Source organism: Oreochromis niloticus, unplaced genomic scaffold, assembly GCF_001858045.2.
Source record: "Oreochromis niloticus isolate F11D_XX unplaced genomic scaffold, O_niloticus_UMD_NMBU tig00002836_pilon, whole genome shotgun sequence".
Taxonomy (NCBI): Eukaryota; Metazoa; Chordata; class Actinopteri; order Cichliformes; family Cichlidae; genus Oreochromis; species Oreochromis niloticus.
This window is the reverse complement of record NW_020327726.1, coordinates 1-12472: the sequence shown is the minus strand read 5'-3', so window position 1 is coordinate 12472 and position 12472 is coordinate 1. Positions and strand designations below refer to the sequence as shown.

The 12472-nt window shown below is 41.9% G+C and overlaps 1 long non-coding RNA gene across 1 annotated transcript; it reads right to left on the bottom strand.

Moving 5' to 3' along the window:
- Positions 1 to 2473: 2473 nt before the first annotated feature.
- LOC112845069 (uncharacterized) lies at positions 2474 to 8110 on the bottom strand. Its single transcript, XR_003217872.1, has 3 exons — positions 7855 to 8110; positions 4544 to 4763; positions 2474 to 2516 (listed from the first exon to the last, which is right to left on the bottom strand). It is a non-coding gene; the product is annotated as an uncharacterized LOC112845069 (long non-coding RNA).
- Between the last annotated feature and the right edge of the window lie 4362 nt (positions 8111 to 12472).

Sequence of the window (12472 nt, the reverse complement as noted above, 5' to 3'; positions counted from 1 at the left end):
ATTCACATCATTAATAGAAAGTACATGCACACACTCAAGCTTCTTTTTAAAAGAAAAAGACAATCTTTAATGCATTATTTACATCCCGTCATTTGGGCTTTTCTTTCTACATTTTGTCTCAATTGACTTCAAATTCGCATCAGCCACTCATGTGCCAACAAATGTCTAAACCATCACTGCTGCTCCTCACACTGAGCAGGATTTACAGTTAAGCTCCTCTAAGGAGCCATAATGCCTTTTCACATTGTAAAGTCACACATACATACAAGTACAATAAGTTAACCTGAATATATATTTTTTTTTTTTATCTTCATTTTTTTTTAGTTGCTTCTACTTGGCTTGCTCTATCATCATAATTTCAGGATGTATTTTGCATCATATAACACAAGGCTGTTCAATTGGGCTAAAACCTCATCTTTACAGCTTTGACTGGCAGCTGCAGTCACGGAGAAACTTGCTCATCTCTGTTCGGGAATGGCAGATAGAGCGGGACTCCACTATTTACTCCACTGCCAGACCTAAAGAAGAGTTGGCAGTTTTGGCACGCGACGCTGAGAAGGCATTGGACCAGATCGAATGGCCCTATTTGTTTGAAATATTAGAAAGATTTAAATTGGGTTAAAAAAAGTATGGCTTATGAGAAGCTCACTTATCTGGGCATTCAGGTTACAAAAAGCTATTCCTCTCTATTAAAATCTAACTTTTCTCCCTTAATATCTGAGCTTCAGTCAAGTAAACAGTTCTGGAATACGCTTCCTAAATCACTCATTGGTAGAGTTAATCATATAAAGATGAGAATTTTGCCTAAGTGGTTGTACTTTTTTCAAAATCTCCTTGTGTTCCTTCCTAAAACATTTTTTGAAAACCTAAATTCACTCATCTTACCTTTTTCATGGGGCAATAAAACACATGGAATTGCTGGGAAAAATCTTTGCAAGTCTAAAACAGAGGGTGGATAATATATGAGTAGAAAAACCTTTCTACAAAGAATAAGCCATTCCAGATGAAAATAGCATAGCTCAGGTTTTAGCTCAGGTTTTCTGCAACTGCATTTCAGAAAGTGAAAAACATTGTTCTCATCAAAGGAAGCATTACATTTAGAAAGTTTGGGGTCCTGAGCAATGACTCTTTGGGTTCAAAGGGATGAAAAGCTGCTGGAGTGTGTGCTAATGTCTATAGAAAAAGGTTTTTATGCAACTGGACGTGTCACTCTCTTTTCAGGAAAGTGCAAATTTGATCTAATCATATTAGAAACGTTGTGTTTCAGACACAGATGTTGCTAGATTTACTATTTTTGGAGCGAGTATAATATTTTGTATAAGGATGAGGGTGTTTATGTAAGAAACTGGAACAAAAAGTGAAGATTTCTTACACCGTGACGTGTCACTCCCTACAAACAAAAGTGCAAACTGGGTCCAGTTATGTCTTGATGCATGCTCAATCATCCAGGTAACTAAATCCCAAAAGGTTCATTCTGTTAGATAAGATAAGATAAGATAAGATAAGATAAGATTTTATTGATCCCACGGCGGGGAAATTTTTGCGTTTCCTCAGCTGAGGTACAGATAGCAGAAGGAAAATACAAATAAATACAAACAAATATAAAACATAGAATAGAATAGAATAAACCTTTATAATCCCACGGATCAGAAATTTCTAACCCTTACAGCAAGGGAAAATAAAATATAAAAGGAAGACACAGGGTGGTCCTATGAACGTAAGCAACCGAAGTTCGTATATACAGGTAACAATGTACAGAATATGTATAGAAAAATTGAGAAAATTGTACGGAGATATGTATAAAATGTAGAGTAAACTAACAAGCTGGTGAGTAAGATGACCAAAGGAATGTTAAGCTGCATTATAGAGTCTGACAGCTGCTGGTAAGAATGACCTGCGGTAGCGCTCCTTCCTACACTGTGGGCGTAAAAGTCCACTGCTGAAGGAGCTGCTCAGTGCTCGTACTGTCTCATGCAGGGGGTGGGAGGTGTTGTCCATGATGGATGTTAGCTTAGACAACATCCTCTCCTCCCCAACCTGCTCGATGGACTTCAGCGGACAGTCCAGGACAGAGCTGGCCCTCCTGACCAGCTTGTTGAGTTTCCCCCCGTCCCTCTCTGCCATTCCACCACAGCATAGAAAATAGCAGACGCCACCACAGTGTCATAAAATGTCCTTAGGACTGTCCTGTTCACCCCAAAGGACCTCAGCCGCCGTAGCAGGTGGAGACGACTTAGACCCAGTAGAGTGGTTGAAGGAAAAGGGGGACAGGTGAGGTGCATTTCATGTCCCCGGTGCTGTGGGGGGTTGCAGAGAGGTGTGACGAGCTCTGGTGGATGGGGGAGGGAAGGGCTACTGAATCAAACCTGTTAAACAACTGGTTCAATCTGTTAGCCAGAACCTGGTCTCCAGACTCTGGACCCCCTCCGCTCACAGTGCTCCGTCCAGTGATGGTGTTCAGTCCTCTCCACACACCTCTGGTGTTGCTCTGCTGGAGCTGCGCCTCCACCTTCCTCCTAAAAGGAAGCATTACATTTAGAAAATAAAATACTTGTTTTATATTTGTTTGTATTTTTTGTAAGATAATACACTATATACACGGAGTTTATCTGGACGTAGTGTTTTCAGTGTCATCCAAGTGACTCTAGAGGATGAAAACCTGTTGGAGTGTGTGCTAATGTCTATAGCAGGGGTGTCCAAACTACGGCCCGCGGTCCATTTTTAATTGGCCCGCACTTCAACTTTTGCTTGAGTGTATGGCACTTCTTAGTTTTAACACCAGGGGGAGCTGCTGTTGATCAAGGCAGTTGCTCCACCAGAAAGGACAATCCTAGAAGAAATTTACCCCAAGTTACTGAACATGGCAGAACCAAAGAAGCGAAAGGTAGAAAGTGAGTGCAGAAAATTTCAGACACGGTGGGAGAGTGAATATTTCTTCAAAGAATCCAAGGGGAAGTGTCTGTTTTATCTGCACTGAAACTGTGGCAGTTATGAAAGAGTGTAATGTACGACGTCATTATGAAACCAAACATCAGGTCTATGCATCCTACACTGGTGCTGAGCGAGAGCAGAAAGTAAAGCAAATGGTAGCTGTCCTGCAGGGTCAGCAACAGTATTTTTTTTGTGCTCAAAAAGTCCAGGAAAAGGCTACAATAGCCAGCTATGAGGTGGCCCAACTCCTCGCAAGACGTGGAGTTACAGAGGAGCTGCTCGATCTTAAGAGTCTAAAAGGCACAACAACAGGTATGGATACTTTTGAAGCTGTGTCAGACTCAATTGACAAATGGGACTTAAATGGGACAAGCTGTGTGAAGATACAACAGACGGGGCTCCAGCTATGGCGGGTGCACACAAAGGAATGGCGTCTACGATGTGCGCTGAGGTGAAAGAGGCTGGAGGTGAGGCTGTTGAAATGCACTGTACTGTTCACCAAGAAGCCCTTTGTGCCAAGACAGTCAATCTTGGAGATGTAATGAACACTATTGTAAAAACTGTCAACATAATTCGAGCAAGTGGACTGTACCACGGAGAACTTCAGGCTTTCCTTTCTGATGCGGATGCTGAATATGGGGATCTACTCTACCACTCGGAGGCGCGCTGGCTAAGCCGCGGTGCCGTGCTGAAGCGTCTTTACTCCCTGAGATCAGAAATTGACCATTTTTGAAAGAGAAGGACCGACCTCTTCATGAGCTGAATGACCCTCTATGGTTGGCAGACCTTGCATTTTTAGATGATCTTACTGATCATTTAACCACCCTGAACAAGAGCCTACAAGGGAAAGAGCAGCTTGTACCACAACTTTATGCGCACATGAAAGCATTTTGTGTGAAGCTCAATCTCTTTAAGACACAACTGCGCAACTTCAACGTTGTGCACTTCCCCACACTGTCCAAGACCAGAACTGCTTATCCACAGGCCAACCTTTCTGCTAAAAAAGGGAATATGTGTCTGTGATTACATGTCTCGAAACAGAATTCAGACAGCGCTTCCAGGATTTTTCTGCCAGTTCTACAGGAGCTTGGAAAAGGAAAAGTGTCCTCTGATGAGACGCCACGTGAAAAAAAATGATCAGTCTATTTGGCTCAGATTTGCTCCTTGGTCAAATGACATTTGTCCGGATTTTTGGCACAAGTGGTGTCAGATCAGCAAAGTAAAACGAAAACAAAAATGGGTACATTTTCAAATCCTTTGTTTATGGACAGAATTCGTCCTGTTGGACACAAGAAGCAGACTCCAAAAAAACTTTGAGACTCTGCAGAAGTCTGATTAGGCTGCTGTTTATCCAACTGGCTCACTGTGGTTTTTATGAAGTCATCTGTAATGTGTCACCTTTTCTGTAGAATGAAGAAGTGCTTCCCTTCTTTTAAAGGAAATACAGGCTTACAAAGATCCTCTAAACATGTTTCTGAAATAATCCTAAACACAATCATTAAATCAAAACTGCAAGAAACAATTTATTTAATCACTCTTCTTCACTTAATTCCTTAACTTAGTAAAAACAAAACAAAACAAAAAATAGACAAAAACTCTTCTGCTGTCTCACCTCTGTCAGTGTTCATGCTGTTGCAAGAACAGGTGGAGGTGCAGGTGGAACTTTGACTTCACTGTGGTTTCTATGTGCAGGCAGGAGTGTGACATCTCAGAACAGCAGAGGATTGTGGTGCGCGGTGACTCCTGCTGCGACGCCCCCGTCTGAGTGTCCTGAGCTCCTGGTCCTCAGCAGACGGCCCACACACTCATTTATCACCATGTCTTTATCCTGCCTGTAAGAAAGCAAAGACAAGGCTAACATTACAAACAGCCAGCAACCAATCCCTTTTACTCCACCGCCCAAAAACCAGTGAGAAACACTAGCTAGTATTAACTTGGAATCAAAGTCCACTAGGGCTGCCACAAACAATTATTTTGATAGTCAACTAGTCACCGATTATTTTTGCGATTAGTCGACTAATCGGATCATGCATCCATTGGACGTAAAACGTACAGCTTATTGCACCAGCAGCATCTGCTCTTATATAACATTAGCTTACAGTTTTAAGTGTTTAGGGCAGGGGTGCCCAATCCTAGTCCTCGAGAGCTACTGTCCTGCAGCTTTTAGATTCATCCTTGTTCCAACACACCTGAATCAAATGAATGTCTTGTTATCAGGCCTTTGCCAAACTTGATGACATGCTGAAGAGGTCATCAAACCATTTGATTCAGCTATGTTGGAGTAGGGATGCATCTAAAAGCTGCAGGACAGTAGCTCTCGAGGACTAGGATTGGGCACCCCTGGTTTAGGGTATGTGCTAACTAAAAATAAAGACAAGATGATAGTTTATTAAATTTAATGAGATTTACAGATTGTTTCGGTAAAGTTTAATAAACTCCTTGCTATCTAAAATATAACGGGACACCGGAGTATATTCTGAACATCTCACACTTCTGATAATCAGTTGTCTGCTTGACGTTTATTCGGCCGTGTATGAACTATAACTTTAATCTCAGCCAAACCGATTTACTCAGGAACAAATAAAATACTAAAAAAAAAAAAAAAAAAGGCCAAACAATAACATTTTTAAGTTATCTAACTGACTTATATATGTTCAACCTGAGTAGCGAAAGACGGTGGTGCGTTTGAAAACGATTTGCCTGGAGTCCGGTGTTCTCACGGGCTCTAGTGAGCCTTGCCCCCGGCTAGCTTTGGAGCTAGTGGGTAACAGACGTCTCCGAAAACGTCGGAGCGCTTTTGAAAATATGCGGTGTCTTGATAAACTGAGCAGATATTTGAGGTTTACACAGCTACATTCTCGCCTGAAAATATGTTAAACGTTTAGTTTGTGACCCACAAAGATTAATAAGAGTAATATTAAAACTAACTAGCTGCCGCCATTGTTGAAAACTGAGCAGGGCCGCGCTATGAATTCTGGGACACTGCTTCTTCTTCTTCTTCTTCGGAGCGTAACGGCAGCTGGCATCCTTGTACATGCAGTGCTGCCATCTTCTGTTTCAGTCCGTTATTACACTCTTAAATCCTACTACTTATTCCTGCGTCTTTTGTGATCTTACAAAGCTTCAAACCACGCGTCGACTATTAAATCAGTCGTGACTGTAATCGTGACTAGTCGACTAATCGTGGCAGCCCTATTCAGCAACAAAGACGCCATCAAAAAAGTCACGGCCATCAGAGCAACATCAGAGAAACAATAAAGTCTAACCATGGAAGGTATATAGAAATATATGCATAAAGACACAAAAACAAAGAACATCGACAATGAGCACCTTTCGTTTTGCTGAAAGTGATATAGCTTTCTCTTCCCATCAACTGAAACCACCAACATTTCAGGTGTGCATGCTGGGCAGCTGAAGCTGACATCACAGCACAGCTGCTCTTCCTCATCAAGAAAGCTGTGCTGCAGTGCAATCAACTATTACATTTAGGCAAAGATTACTTTTCATCCCTAAATGATTGACGGTCAGAAACTCTGACCTTGTCTCTACAGACAGCAGAGCTGCTGCCTGTAGAAACTCTGACCTGTCTCTACAGACAGCAGAGCTGCTGCCTTCCTGTGGGTAGGAGTTCATTTTTACCCATCACCCCAGTTAAATTTCACTGGGGTCTGTCTCATTTATATGCCAGAACCAACACTTTGAAGCACTTTTCTTTGTAGCTCAATGGAGACACACATTTATGATCAGGTCCCCAGTTTCAGACACACTTGCACAAGCACACAGATGACCAATATCTCACAGTGGTTTAACACAGATCTGTCTGGGCTAAAGTACAGACATCGAACGCTATGACAGACCGAGGCAACTATGACCCTTGCAATTTTAGAAGAAGTCTGCTTGAAAGTAATCATGGACAGAATTCATGTTTCAAATTATTCTAAAAATGCACTTCAGCAAGTTTTTTTTTTTATAATGCCTACTAAAGATGTTTTCAAAGGGTTTCCCAGATATGGGTTATTTCTAGTCCCAGATTAAAAGAATAATTCAGTGAAGACCTCCATTTAAACAACTTTAAGCCTAGCACTAGGCTTAATCCATGTCTGGGAAACTGCAGCATTATCCATGGAGGCATGAGCATTTAGCATAATATAGACAACAACCTCTTTAACTTACCCTAAAATCTGACTTGACTAACTCCAAGAAGGGAAACCCTGCTTTTACTGTCCAGGAAATGGAGATCAGTCACCCAGTGCAAGTGCAACTGTCATTTAAACTCAGTCTACAGTCAGACCAAAAGCCACCTCGCCAAATGTATTTACACAGCTGTGTGGCCAAAGGCAGGGGGCAGCTTGGGTACGGCTGTAAACATTAGCCTCTTTAACTGCAGCTGAACGCCATCCCTCATTGTCTGCTACTTACAATGCAGTTAGAAAACAAGATCTACGGGTTTTCCTAATATCATTCACCACTGAAAAATATTTTGGTCTGTTAGATATTTCAGCAGCATACACAATTTACATCCAATACTGCAACAAGCTTACTTACCAGCATTTTTTTATCAGATAAACTCAAATGAAACAAGTTGGTTAATTGGAAACAATTTCAACTTTCAAATCATGTCACTCTGTGTTTATTGGAAAGGAGATTAAAATGCACGATAGGCTGAACCCACCCGAGGGACTCATAAAGTTTGATCTATGAATTCCTGATACATTTTTGCTTTATAGAGGCAGAAATGTTGACCATGAAAGCTTTTTGTAGTGAACTATGCTGCTTTCACCTACAAAGCATCCAGAGCACACAGTACATGTTGCTATAAGCTACACCACATAGCTGCTACAATTTAAACACACCCACAATTTGTGTATAATCGCTATCGCCAGACTATGTCTCAAGAGCATATGACCTGTTGATAAAACTCACTGTTATGAAGATAGATTGGTTCCAGTGTCTTCATGAAACGCTGCCTTTATCCATCTTCTGGGGCGTGCCTGCAGTGGACTTGTGAACAGTTCCTTGTGAGGGAGCTGCTGGTGGAGCTCACAAGGTCCTCCTTCATTCCTACCATGAGCTTCAGTCTTCCTGATCTTTCTCAAACACGCCTCTCTCAGTGGGTCAACAGAACATCTGGCACAGGACAGCTGTGATGAAAGAAAAGGAAGAGGTTTCTCCAAACCTCTGGACCAAGGAAACCAGCTGGGTCCTGATGGTCTCCCACACTACTTTCACCCCGGGTGGACGTAGCTGTCGATAATAATCGGCACTCTGTTCACTGTTAGGAAAGGAAAAGAACAAGTTACACTACAGTACTGATACCTTCTGCTGCTCTTTTCAAACTTGCCACCTTACCAGGCTGTAGAGTGCTCTGAACACTTAAACACTTTGAAATCCATTACACACTCACACTCACAGTCTTAGGTGAAAATCTCCAAGGACAGCATTACACTTTTGCTATGAACAGTAACTCTGGAGCTCTGTGGAGTGTGCAGATGATCTCATTACTGTCTAAAAATGGATAACAAAACCGAAGGAGTGCCGAATCATTGACAAATACAGAGTAACAGGTGTGCAGCATGGCTAACTAGGTAGCAACAAGCCTCTAACACAGCAGCGTGTATGCTAGCGGCTAATCTAGCGAAGAAATGAACAGAGTGCTTTTAGGTGTTGTAGAAGGATAAGATGATAAGCTGTGTGTCTTTTTCAGAATGACCTGCTTGTATTTACCTTCATTGAAGGAGTGGTCAGTGTGGGTATAGCCATGAGGCAAAAAAGACAGCTGAAGCGGAAGAGTGTGGTGAGAACATGGTGCCGCCGCGGCCAGCAGGTTTCCAAGCAGGGATTCGGGTAGCAGGAAGGCTTTGGTAAGCCGTCCAACATCCAGTCCCATTTTGTGAATGCCAATAAAAAAATAGCTAGATGTCCATGTGTAATTTGTGTGGAACAATATTGCACAAGAAGCTTAATAGATTAGAAAAACGATAACAAAAAAAAATAAAAAATTGAAGGACAAAAGATAAATGTCCTTTTTTTCCAAAGTTTACTCGCCCTGCTGAGTGGTGTACAGCGTTAAGAGGCCAGCATTCGGACTCCAGAGTTTAACGACCCTAGTTCGAGTCTCTGATAGTAGTCCGTCTGCTACAGCAGGGTAGGCCCACAGTGAAAGACGAAGCTCAAGCCTGCCTCCATTTTTCTCTCTCTCTCTTTTTTTCATTTCTTTTTACTTTTTTCAAGCCGCAATTAAAAGCTCAGGGAAACACTTAGTTTTAAGGCGGCCTTTAAGGCACCCTATATATCAGTCCATACAGCGGTAAGGGCCAATCTCATGTATCAGTTACACATATATCAACCAAGGAAGAAAACAGGCCCAAACCAAAGAGGTGTGCAGGGAAAAAATCAGGTGTGAGTGTGTGAAATTTACTAAGTATTGGAGTGCAAAAATGCCTGGTCTCCAGCTCATTTCCAAAAGGCTGGGTGCGTGATGTACGCGTTGTGGTCTTTAAATAGAGGAATTTTCCCGCTTTTGTTTGCCCGACATGTGGCGGGCTAGCAGCTTAGTACCATAGAGGCCCGGGTTCGAGCCCTAGGCTCACCTACCCTACCTCTCTATGTTCATCTGCTAGGGGGAGGTCCAGGCAGGGGACCTTGGAGTGAAAATTCCAAGGCCTGGACTTCCCCTGATTTTCATTTTTCTCTGTGTTTTTTCTTTTACCTGCCAGCAACAAACAGCCCAGCCCATTTATGGGACCTCCTTCTTGTCATGGCTACCAAGGACCACTCTTCTTCTGCCAACAAGTCATTGCCTGACAAATAATTATTTCCTATGTTTCCCTAGGGGCTTTTTTTTAATCTCCAATATCTTTACATATCTTGCTAGATAGACTTCCCTCAACAGGGTTTACAACGCCTTATCCTCTTTGTCCACTTCAAATAACTTTAAACAACTATTCTTAGATTTCTTGCAACATCTGCTGTCCTCTTGCACAGATTACGCTTTTTAAAAAACTAACAAACACTTTTTTTTTTAACGTCAACCACATTTTTGGAACTAGATAAATAAAGCATATATAAAAGTCACTACCAAAAACTCTTTGCAGCTTCTACCTTGTTATAGGAATGTTGTTTGTGGCTCAAGATGACTTGATTTCATCCATGAAGGATACATTTGATATATGTTTTCACATATTATAGACCAACAAGTTATTATAGCAGTTTAAATACGAGCGATCGGTTTTGGAAGACGATCATTTTTTTAGCACAACACCGCTAAGCACCAACTCATCCATCCTTTCTCCTTTTCTTCTTTTCATGCCGCCACCATGGGAAGCGCCCACAAATGTGTCATTTCACACTGGCAGCAGGCTCGCAGAGCTAGCTGTGGTGCTTGTTCTTCTTCTCTGACTTTGCTGTTTCACCGTGTTTAGATAACGTGCCATCCGCAAACACTCGCACTCATTTTCGTGCTTTAGCTTTGTACTCACGCGCACACACACGTGCACACATGCACACACACACACACCACACGTGTGTGTTAGTTTAGTCTGTTTCAACCTCTCTTCGTGTGGAAACACACATATCTAGAACTATTCTTTAAGGATGTCTGCATTTCACACAACTGTCTAATAGGATAAAATAATTGACATTGTATACCCAAAGGTCAAGTCTGGATAAACGTGTATATGATCTCCAACTTGAATGCAAAGCCAAGGCATATAATTGTGTGGTGTGTCAACTCTAATGTGTTCCTCTCTGTGCAGGGGGATGACTGAAGCTATCACCTTGCTAATCCTTGCTGTCCAAACTGGCCTCATTGAGCTGCAGGTCATCCACAGAGCCTTCCTCCTCTCTATCGTCCTCTTTATTGTTGCTGCTTCCATCCTGCAGTCCATGCTGGAGATAGCTGATCCTATAGTCCTAGCCCTGGAGCATCTAGAGGCAACTAAGATAATATACCAAAGACTTTTTTCATGTGTTTATTTTTAAGAAAACTCTGTGTCCCACTGTTTGTTTTATTTTTACTGATCATAAACAACTATTAATAACTATGGGCAGTTAGTTAATTATCACAGAATTCATTATCTATGGTCATCAGTACAACTCATGCTAACATCATAAATTAAGTAATACTACGGTGTACTGTCCTTCTTTCTTCATTCCTAAACAGGCAGTTTGTCTTTTGACATCAATCTGACTGAAAGTGTGTTTGCAAAGCCTGCTATCAACCTGCCTGCTTTCTCATATGCTGGTTTTGCTGCCCGTCCCGTAGGAGTTTGTGGAAGCACTTCCGTGCAGTTTCTCTCTGTCTCTTCCTGCTGATCTTTCCAGCGTACATGGCTTATATGATCTGCCAGTTCTTCCACATGGACTTCTGGCTTCTCATCATCATCTCCTCCTCAATCCTCACCTCTCTCCAGGTAACACACAACCGCATCGCAGTGTGCAAAAACGTTAAATTAAATAGTTTAAACTTGCTCTACCCAAACAGTTCAGCCCAATAATAATTAAACATGTATATTTGCTTGTTTTTTAATTCCATAATAACTCTGAAACACTCTACCGCCAGGTGCTTGGCACTCTGTTGATCTGTTGTTCTCTTCATGGTGGAGGAGTTTCGTACAGCTCCAGTGTAGAACATGGATGAAGTCATATATTGTGTAAATGGGAGCTACAGATTGCTGGAGTTTCTGCTATGTGTCACACACACACACACACACACACACACCAACTCTTTGCTAAGTTCTGACTGTAAACAGACACTGTCATGTAATGCATCAGCACTGTCTCTGCCTCACTGTCAGTGATTTGTTACCTCACCAGGTTGCGGTGTGCGTGGTGTGCTATGGTGTATCAGAGACTGTATTTGGCGAGTGGAGTGTGATGGGAAGCACCATCATCTTGGTCCACTCGTACTATAACGTCTGGCTCAGAGCCCAGCTGGGCTGGCAGAGCTTCCTGCTCAGGAGAGATGCTGTAAACAAGATAAAAAGCCTCCCTACAGCTAGCAATACACAGCTGGAGCAGTACATCTCTCTTATTACCTTTTAGTCGCATTGGTTGATGTGTTAAATGTGCTATAAAAACTCAATTTGACTTTGACATTTCTCATTTGAAGAGTCTGTTTGTTTATTTTGATCGTTTCTGTACAGCTGACCAGAGTTGGTTTCACCCGAGGTCGTTAACTAAAACAACAATTTGTTCAAAAGACAAATTTTTGTGAGATTTAACAAAGTAAAAGGTTTGATTATTCAATTCTCTGTTAATTCAACTCAGTGTTTACAGCAGTAAAATAATTTCTTTTATTTCCACAGTAGCTTTCCTGGAGATCTGCAGTACTTACCTGCCTAATGCTCTCAGCCACCTTGGATGGACAAGACTGCCAAATGCCTCAGTGTGCTAGTGAAGCGCAGCTGTTTCTTCTAAGCCGATTTGAAAAAAAGATTTAAAATTGGTTTTGTTTTTTGTTTGTGTAAACACTTTGCACTGACCATTATTGGAGAATTAAAAAGCGCCTAAGTCAAGGAATGTGTGTGCACATAACAGAAAA